This window comes from Trachurus japonicus, chromosome 24 (genome assembly GCF_045865225.1).
Source record: "Trachurus japonicus isolate A0001 chromosome 24, Traja_1.0".
NCBI classification, from domain to species: Eukaryota; Metazoa; Chordata; class Actinopteri; order Carangiformes; family Carangidae; genus Trachurus; species Trachurus japonicus.
Genome location: NC_140930.1, coordinates 21562773 through 21571283, shown reverse-complemented (window position 1 = coordinate 21571283; position 8511 = coordinate 21562773). Strand labels below are relative to the sequence as shown.

The 8511-nt window shown below is 43.0% G+C and overlaps 1 protein-coding gene across 1 annotated transcript in view; it reads left to right on the top strand.

Annotated features, from left to right (window-relative positions):
- The first annotated feature begins 2035 nt into the window (after window positions 1-2035).
- The window catches only part of LOC146961956 (heparan sulfate glucosamine 3-O-sulfotransferase 5), a 122211-nt gene continuing 115735 nt past the window's right edge, over window positions 2036-8511 (top strand). The window contains exon 1 of the mRNA XM_085771111.1: window positions 2036-2447. The gene's annotated coding sequence lies outside the window, so the exon portion shown is untranslated. The remainder of the gene's footprint in view (window positions 2448-8511) is intronic.

Here is an 8511-nt window from a genome sequence, read left to right as displayed (position 1 = left end):
CAGCAAAGTGAAATGTGCTGTGTCAGACTGACGGCTTATTTGGGAGGATATAAGCAATCAGAGAGGGAGCTCAAATATTGTTGATATGACATGAAATCCATTTGACTCTACACCCCAGTTGTGTGGAAGTTAGAATGCCCAATCTCCACACGCACACTTGTGTTTGAGCAGTAGTTTGAAAACTGTATGAGGCAATAATGAAACAGAAATTCTGCATCTGCAGATAATTGTCTATTCCAACCATCTTCTCTCAGGAGCTCTGGTAAGAGTCAGTGATCCAATCAAAAGAGAGGAGGCTCTGAGCCTCTCCCCTGATTGGCTGAGTGTTTTTTGAACAATCCAATAAAAATATAACAAATTTTAAGGTGAAATACTCAGAGAACCAACCAAACCAAATCCTGCAAGTTGATGGTGGGCGGGGCTTGGGGTTTTGTTGTGACATCAAAAATTAACAGAAGTTCTGAGGGCTGGTTTAAAGGTTCAGTTTCTGAATTTAAAAACATATATGTCTGTGAAAGCATCCCAAACTACACATAGACCCCTACCCTCCTACTACATGGGACCTTCACCATCTGATCACAACCAAGCATCAGAAGTGCATCAGTGACCTGATTACGATTTTGGCTTCTCACAATCATAAAAACACTGTAATCGAAGAAAAACGATTATTTTTTTTGTCTATTGGTGTTTTATTCTGAAAAACACACATGCGCGCTTCCGCCCCCGCGCCTGCACTGCACTCCTCTCTCAGTTAATGCTGTGGACGAGTCCACTCGTGTGTTGACGGCGGCGTTTAAAAATCAGCGCCAGTGAAGAGAGAGCAGCGGCCACCGCTCAGGACGAATGAACGGGAAATAATAATTTAAAACACTCGCTCGTCTCCTCAAAGCGGCCGCACAACAACAACCCTCCTCCTCCTCCTCTTCCCCCGGCCCGTAGGCTACATGTGCATATGTTTACAAAGCCGGCAAGGAAGCAATCTGTAGAGCGGCGGATAACGTTATACGATGTTACGACGTGTATTTGTGTAGTTTAATCTGTCATAAACAAGAGATCACTAATGGGGCGCGTCACAAAAAAAAAAAGTTTTGGGGTGCGTTTGTGACGAGAGCTGGGACAGCGCAGCGGGGCGGAGGCTCTGATCTTCCCAGGTTGGATTTCATCCCAGAGACGCAATAAGCACACACACGGAAGCAGAGAGCCTCCATTCTCCCTCTTAATAAGTTAAATCATGACAATTACTCCAAATCTGTTTATTCAAGGTAAAAATGTAGAAAAGTTAAGCTAAACATCCTGCATAGTTTCTGCTGCTGGATCATAAAAAAAAAAAAAAGTTTTAAATAAATTTTGAATAAATATTTAAAATTAAAAACCTTAAACACACATTGGCACTGTTTATTTAAGGTAATAATGTAGCATAGTCAAGCTATAAATCCTGCATAGTCCCCCCCCATAATCGTGTAAATAATCGTGATTTCAATATTGACCAAAATAATCGTGATTATGATTTTTGCCATAATCGTCCAGCCCTAATATTTATTATATCTTTTTTTTCCTCCCATTCTTGATTTTTTTTTTTTTTTCTAGTGAATTTTGAAAGTGGATCATTTCAGTATCACAATATGAGAAGATCATAACTGCATTTTGAGGATCAGTATCTTGCCCAGGGAGACTTTGGCATGTGGATCCCTTTTTTTGATCAGACCAGAAAAAACAAATACCTTTATGTTACAACCTGAAAACGTAGAACCAATAACCTGCAGCTTTACTCTACAGTGTAAACCACTTTATATTATAATTACAGTATTCCCTTCATCTCCCTCTTACCTCCACTATGCTCTTCTAGAAACTTTTTAGCGCCTTCCCATTGAGCTGAGCATGTTTGCGCACCCTCCCCGCCTCCCTCTATCCTTCCCTCCACCCCTCTCCCCTCCTCTTCTTCCTCCTCCTCCTCCTCCTCCTCCTCCTCCAGGAACACGCCCCAGCTCTCCCCGTGCAGCCTCCTCTCCTCTCCTCTCCTCTCCTCCAGTCAGACTCAGCAGTACTAGTAGAGAAGCTCCACGCGTCCCCGCCGCCACACTCATCCGCGGGTGTGCCGGAGGAGGGGCTCTCCGACACAAAGTGGACTTGAGGAGGAGAGGGGATGTTTCATGTTTTTACTTCCACAGCTCAGTAAGAGCAGAGAAGAGGTAGCCCAACCATCCGGGACGCGGACTGACTTCTCTCTCCTTGCCTGCGCACCTGGCTGCTCAACACCGCGCGGATCATCCCAATTTGGAGGCGCCGTTCGCTACTTGTCCAGTGTTAACCTGCACCTGCGAACGCCTCCCAAGAGTTGGGGGTGGGGGGTGTGGACAGGCTCTCTGACCTCCGCTGTCTCCCGGCCGGTCCTCCTGAGCGCCTGGCGGGAAGCGGAGCCGCCGTGTCCCGCTGAGGATGCCAAGCAGGTAAACACAAGCTCACTCATCTCTCTGTTTTTAAGACTTCTGTGAAGTCCAAACATATGCATGCATGCAGGAAGCACAGTTGACAGTTGTTTCTTGTTGAGTGGTCTTTCTCATTTAGTTCATGGTCTCTTCTTTGACTGTCTAACGTTCCTGCAGAATCTGCTCTGTTTCTTGCTCTGTTTCATCTGTAATTTACTGTCCGTGTAAAGATGCAAACATTTTTATTTTTTTATTTTTCTTCTTTCACGCAAACAATCAACTCCCAACTACAATACAACAAACTTGAGTTATTTTTTTTTTGCCCGCAGGAATGCTCTGCAGCTGCAGCAGCTCAGTGATCAAACATCATGTATTTTTCAAAGACAAAGAAAAATCTTATCATGTGCACCAGAGCATAAAACGGCTCAAACTTACACACTCTTCAGTTGTTTTCCTGGATCATAACCTTCATTCAGATCCAGCGTTGCATGTGGATTCCAGCACAGTTTAAGTCTGAGATGGATGTGGAATATTTACACTGAAATTCCCCCATTTGTAGAGGCGGGGAAGAGGATGAGGAGGAACGGATCAGTTCAAACTTCACACCTCTGCCTCAGTGCTCAAACATTTCTTACCTACCCCTTGTGTATGTGTGTTTGTGTCTGTGCACCACCGGCAGCGTACCCATCTCTGGGGATTTATTATTGTCTCAGGCGACAGGTGCTATTTTCAGTGCTGCTTGCTTGTCATCATTACTCTGCATTAACTATCTGAGATGGCTTTTGTTATTTGTTAAATGCCTAAAGCTCTGTGGCGGTCTGAGACGATGAAGATGAAAAGGCAAAGTCCGGTGTAATGAGCCATATTAAGTGTGTTGCATGAAACACAGCTTTGGTTTTAATACCTAGAGCTTGATAATGCTATATGAAAGCTCCTGTATAAAAGCTCCGAGGCACTTGCACCTTAGTTCTATAAGACTTGAGCATGTTACACACAGCACACGGACAACAAAGGCTTTGATACAGGAAACAGCATTTTCTTGCTCCCATGTTATGATTACATATGATTTTATTATTGAGGCACATTAGGAATACTGACCATTGTGAGAGGTGAAGATGACTGTATCATAATGTGGTCTTTGGCTAATTTAACCCTGGGTATTTGGTTTGCTGCAGATTGGATAATGCCACTATGAGTCAGTTGTGAAGAAAGGTCATATGTGTGTTTGTAATCACAGTAAATAATTTGATAATCCGCCTCAGGATACATTGAGATGATCTCTAAAATCATAAAATTCCTAATGTGGTAAAAGTTGTGCAACTTCCACATCCACATTCCTGCATCATTCTCTATTCACTGCGATGGCACAGGTCTCTAACTCCAGCTTCTCAGTTTCCGTTGTCCTTGCACAGTGTCGGGCTTCAGTATCTGATCATGTGATTGAAATACACCTGTAGAACAGCTTTATTCATCATCACACAACTAATGTGGTGAAAACTCTGAAGTTACACACACCAAGTGAATGTTTGTCTGAGTGTTGAACTTCAGCTTGCATCTCCAGCGTGTTTGTGTTGTAGCCCGACACATCTGTATCTTCTGCTCTTCCAATATGATGATTACAAAATGATAACTGCTGAAGTTTAAAGACAGCAACTGTCTATGATTTCTAATTGGAGTTATTGACATTGTAGATCCAGACAGCAGCATGAAGAGTGAATGCCACTGGTTGCAGCAGTGTGTGAGATATCAGCGTGTTTATTGACTACTTTGTGACTGTCAGTCAAGAGACAGGTCGGGGCAGCGCAGGTTGTGGTCAGAGGCAAAAACAGCAAATTCTGATGTTTTCTTTATGTATTTTTCCTTTTTTTTGCATATGGACATGCATGTGCCAATAATTACATTACTACAGTATGCATTCACCCTAACCTTATTTCACATTATAGTTGAAAATGGGAAACTGTGTCTGATTACTTTCTGGCTGGAACACATGTAGTATACGTGCAGTATTTTATGTGTTTTGTTAACCATAGGCTTGAGTCAATTACAATATTTCCTGCCATATGCAGTCATTTTCATGATGTTGATTTTTACAGCAGCATCGCTTAAATCTTAAACATAAAAATACAATAATGTAATTGTATGTTATTTAATACAGCTGAAATATAAAATACAACATAAAGGAATATAAGATGCAATATTTCAGAAGAATAAAGACCTGAAACAGAAAATACAATAATACGTACATACTAAAACCTCAACTCAGAGAAAAAATCCAGCACACATACCTTCAGCGTGGTCAGGTGTAACTACACTGCTGGCACTCACTGTCATATTTACTGAGTCCCCTTTGCAGTCCTTCACTTCAACCTAAAGACAACTTCGGCGTCACCTCAGAATGACACCCATACATCACAAGCTTTGAGTATGGATCTCATCAGAGGATAACAGTAGATGAGCTCCTGAAGGTCTAATTTGAGCCATTAGAGGTCATGATGGCACACACCTAGCAGCGGCCAGGACAGCATATTGTCCTATTCATCTTAATGACTCCCGTGGGCAGGGAGGAAGCGGACATTGAGGAAGGGCCTGAAAACGCTCTTCACTGACCTTCTGGGAGTAACAAATGGAGGAGCGCCTCGTCCCTGGCAGACGACGCGGCGGCTCTGGGGTCCGCTGGCTGCCAACTCCAGTAAAACTGTGAAAAGAAAAGAGAAGGAGAGAGTTAGTCTATCAGTCTGATTTTACAGCAGCCTTTTTTCCCCCCCAGTGCATCAATCCAGCGCCGCTCCCTCACGCCCGAGCCAGTTATTGCATTTCACTCACGTTCGCCTTTGTAGAAGCTCTAATTGAATGCATCCAATATTCAGGCGAAGGCCCACCTACTGTACCAACATGACCTTGGCTACCAGCTCTGGATAACTTCAGTTAGCGGACCACTTCAGTGAAAGTGAGGGGTGTGGGGGGGGGGGCACGTGCCTGTGCCGTGTCATCACTTCAGATTCATGATGGTCAACCCTGCTATGTCCAATTTACAAAGTCGTGTTTGGGTAGCTACAACACCGGATTAATTTCTGGCTTAGCAAGCAATTATGGAGGCAGACACAAAGAGGAGGAGGAGGAGGTGGAGGTGGAGGGTGGCTCTGTGGGATTGAAATCTGAGGGTGGTGCAGAAATTTGTCAGCTGTCTGCGCTGACACCCTTATCCAAGTCATCTTCTCCAGGATGGTGATATATGACTAAGGTGACCGTGATCATTATTCACAGACTGGTCTTCTTTCCCCTGGCATCTCTTCCTCCTGGGTCTGATCAAGTGTGTTCTATTATCCTGCAGTAATGATTTGTGGAGGTCTGTGGCGCTGTAGCAGCTGAAGGACGGCATGTTGTGGAGCTTTCCAAAACAATACCATAACCCACATCCATTAGCCATATGGGTTCCATTCTCCAGATTTGCTTGATGCAATTTCGGTGTCCTCCCACAGCGAAGCCTCACAGTTCAATCCCCTGATTCATTTAATTAGATGATTTTTCCCCCCTGCTTTCTAAGGGTACACCTTTCTGGAAAAGCTTCTTTCAATTTAATTTGTTCTGCAGGAACTAAAGGCTGTAATTTAGGATTATTTTCATAATTGAGTATTGGGGCAGTTTCCCTTTTCAAGTCGTCATTTAATCTACACTGACATACAGATATCATCAAATAAATGAATAAAATAAGCGTGATTCAAATGATTAAATTAAATTAAATAAATTAAAGCAGTCAGCGTTATGCCTTATTATTAAAGTGAGTGGGGAGGACATGCAGCTAATGGGTTGGATTTGAATCCGGGCCGCTGGGGTTCAGACTCGGCATGAATGATATGCGTTCTATCATGTGAGCCACTGAACACCTCTGTGTAACTATAGGCTTGCATGTCAAAGGTGACCTCAGAAATTATTAAAAATTGCCTTTGTGTTGTTCAATTAGTCCTGCATGATCTAAGGAAAAATTCTGATGTGCAACACTGCTCAATATCACAACAACTATATGGCTTGTGATACAAAAAACAAACCAAGGAAGACCAAAGAGCTTTCTATGGACCTAAGAAATAAGAATATTATAATGAGCTGTATTAGATGTTGTAGAGAGATTTGAGATAACACTACATGACCATGTGAATGTGTAGCATGTTTTCTGTTTGTATTTAATCTTCAGTGTAGAACAATGAGATGTGGCACCTCTCCCCTCTGCAGCGCTTGCATTTTAAAACCTGCCACTACACTTGTGCTGGAGTTTTGCATGGATCCATATTTATTACCGCTGCTGTGTTTGCTGTGTAATTGACTTCTGAACACATAAATAATGACAGTGTTTATGGCCTCTCCCCCTCTTGCCGAGCCTTTCTCTCTCTCTCTCTTTCTCACACACTGTCCGTCCTCTCCTCTGTCTCACCTCTATCTCCTATCACAGCAGTCAGAGCCCTACAAAGAGCAATACGTTTGAAACATAGAGTAAATAAAGCCATAGTCCACATAGACCAGGTGTCTGGAAATACAACATGATCTGATCTCTCATCTGGCCATGAAGATGGTTTATGGGCTGTGCTGCTCAGTGGGTTGAGGATGGTGCAGACACGGCCGGGGTGAGGGGTTTCACTCCCAGGACGGCCGCTCATGCTGAAGATGATGAGCAGTCAGGGTATCAGGCTCGTGTTCACTTGGCACTGTTACATGCACAGCTTAGAAAGAGGACATTGTGATGATAGTAGGATTTGTAAGGCTGATATCTGACAGTTTAAACATGCAACAGGGATACAAGCTGCTACTTGTTTGATTTTCTATTTTCTTTCTTTCTTTCTTTTTATGCAAAAAATCAATTGATACATTTACATGATAAAACTTAACATTCATGTGCATGTGTGTGGCATTTTGCAATGCCCAGTATTATGTGGACAGCCCTGTAGGTGACAAGTATGGTCCATCCCTGAACTATTTCATTTAGTGCATTTTTGTCCGTGTGATGTTTTCTGCTTGGAAGCTTTTATTTTTGTCAGCAGATTGAACTTTTTTTTTTTTTTTTCTTAATCCTATACTGCAGTTTCTTGTTTTTTACTAGCTGACACATGGTCTGACTAATCATTTGTGGGGGCTGTTGTCAGGCCTCCAGTGACCAGTTCTCTCGCACCCTTAGTTCCAGTAAAGGTAGAGTCTTAAGGGTTTTTATAAAAAACAAAATATTGACTTATACAAAAGAAGTCCTGCTTAATCATTGCCCATGGCTGTGTATTCATGTGTGGTGGTGACTGTGTCCTCAGAGTTCCCTCCTCTGCCTGTATTTTGATGTTTTGATGTAGTTGGGACGTTTCTGGGCCCGGAGTGAGTGTGTTTCCCCCCAGTCAATGACAGAGTGGGCTTGCATAAAACATAGCGGCTGGACGCTGTCAAGCCAAGAGGACTGGCAGATACACACTTAAAGGGATAGTTCAAACAAATCAGTCTCGTAACTTTCCATTATTATCTCATAGCGTAGTGAATGTGCAGGTCACAACTTGTCCACCAGAGCGTTTTGGAGTTGTTTGATTGTGTATCTGATGAGTTTGATGAGAGAAACCAAGAAATCCCATTAGCCTCCCTAGCGTAGCTCTGAGCAGCTTGCGGCTCTGCTCCACCGTTCTAAAAACAGCTCGCACTGACAATTAAAGGTAACAAACCTACTCTAAAACGATAGGGATTATGGCAATGGGCCAATTTGCCAAAATGTTGAACTATCCCTTTAACCAGTGAAGAAAGGAATTACCGCCCAAGTGGCGCTGGAACGTCATGTCCATACTTGGCCGTCGCTTGCAACGGGAGCTTTGAGGGTTAGATATGAGTGGGTAGTATGTTAGCACAAAATATGACTTCATCTGCCACTGAAATACCCTCTGAGTACTGAGTCAAAAATAATGCAGTATGATTATTTTTCATGGTTTTTGGAACCAGTGGATCTCTATGGCTCAGAGGAGTAACATCTATTTTTACTATTATTGTTATTGTGTGGTCCTGCAGGTTTGCTGTGATCACTATGTAAGAAACTGAGACATTGGCCCTGGGAGACTGGTATTGATGGAGG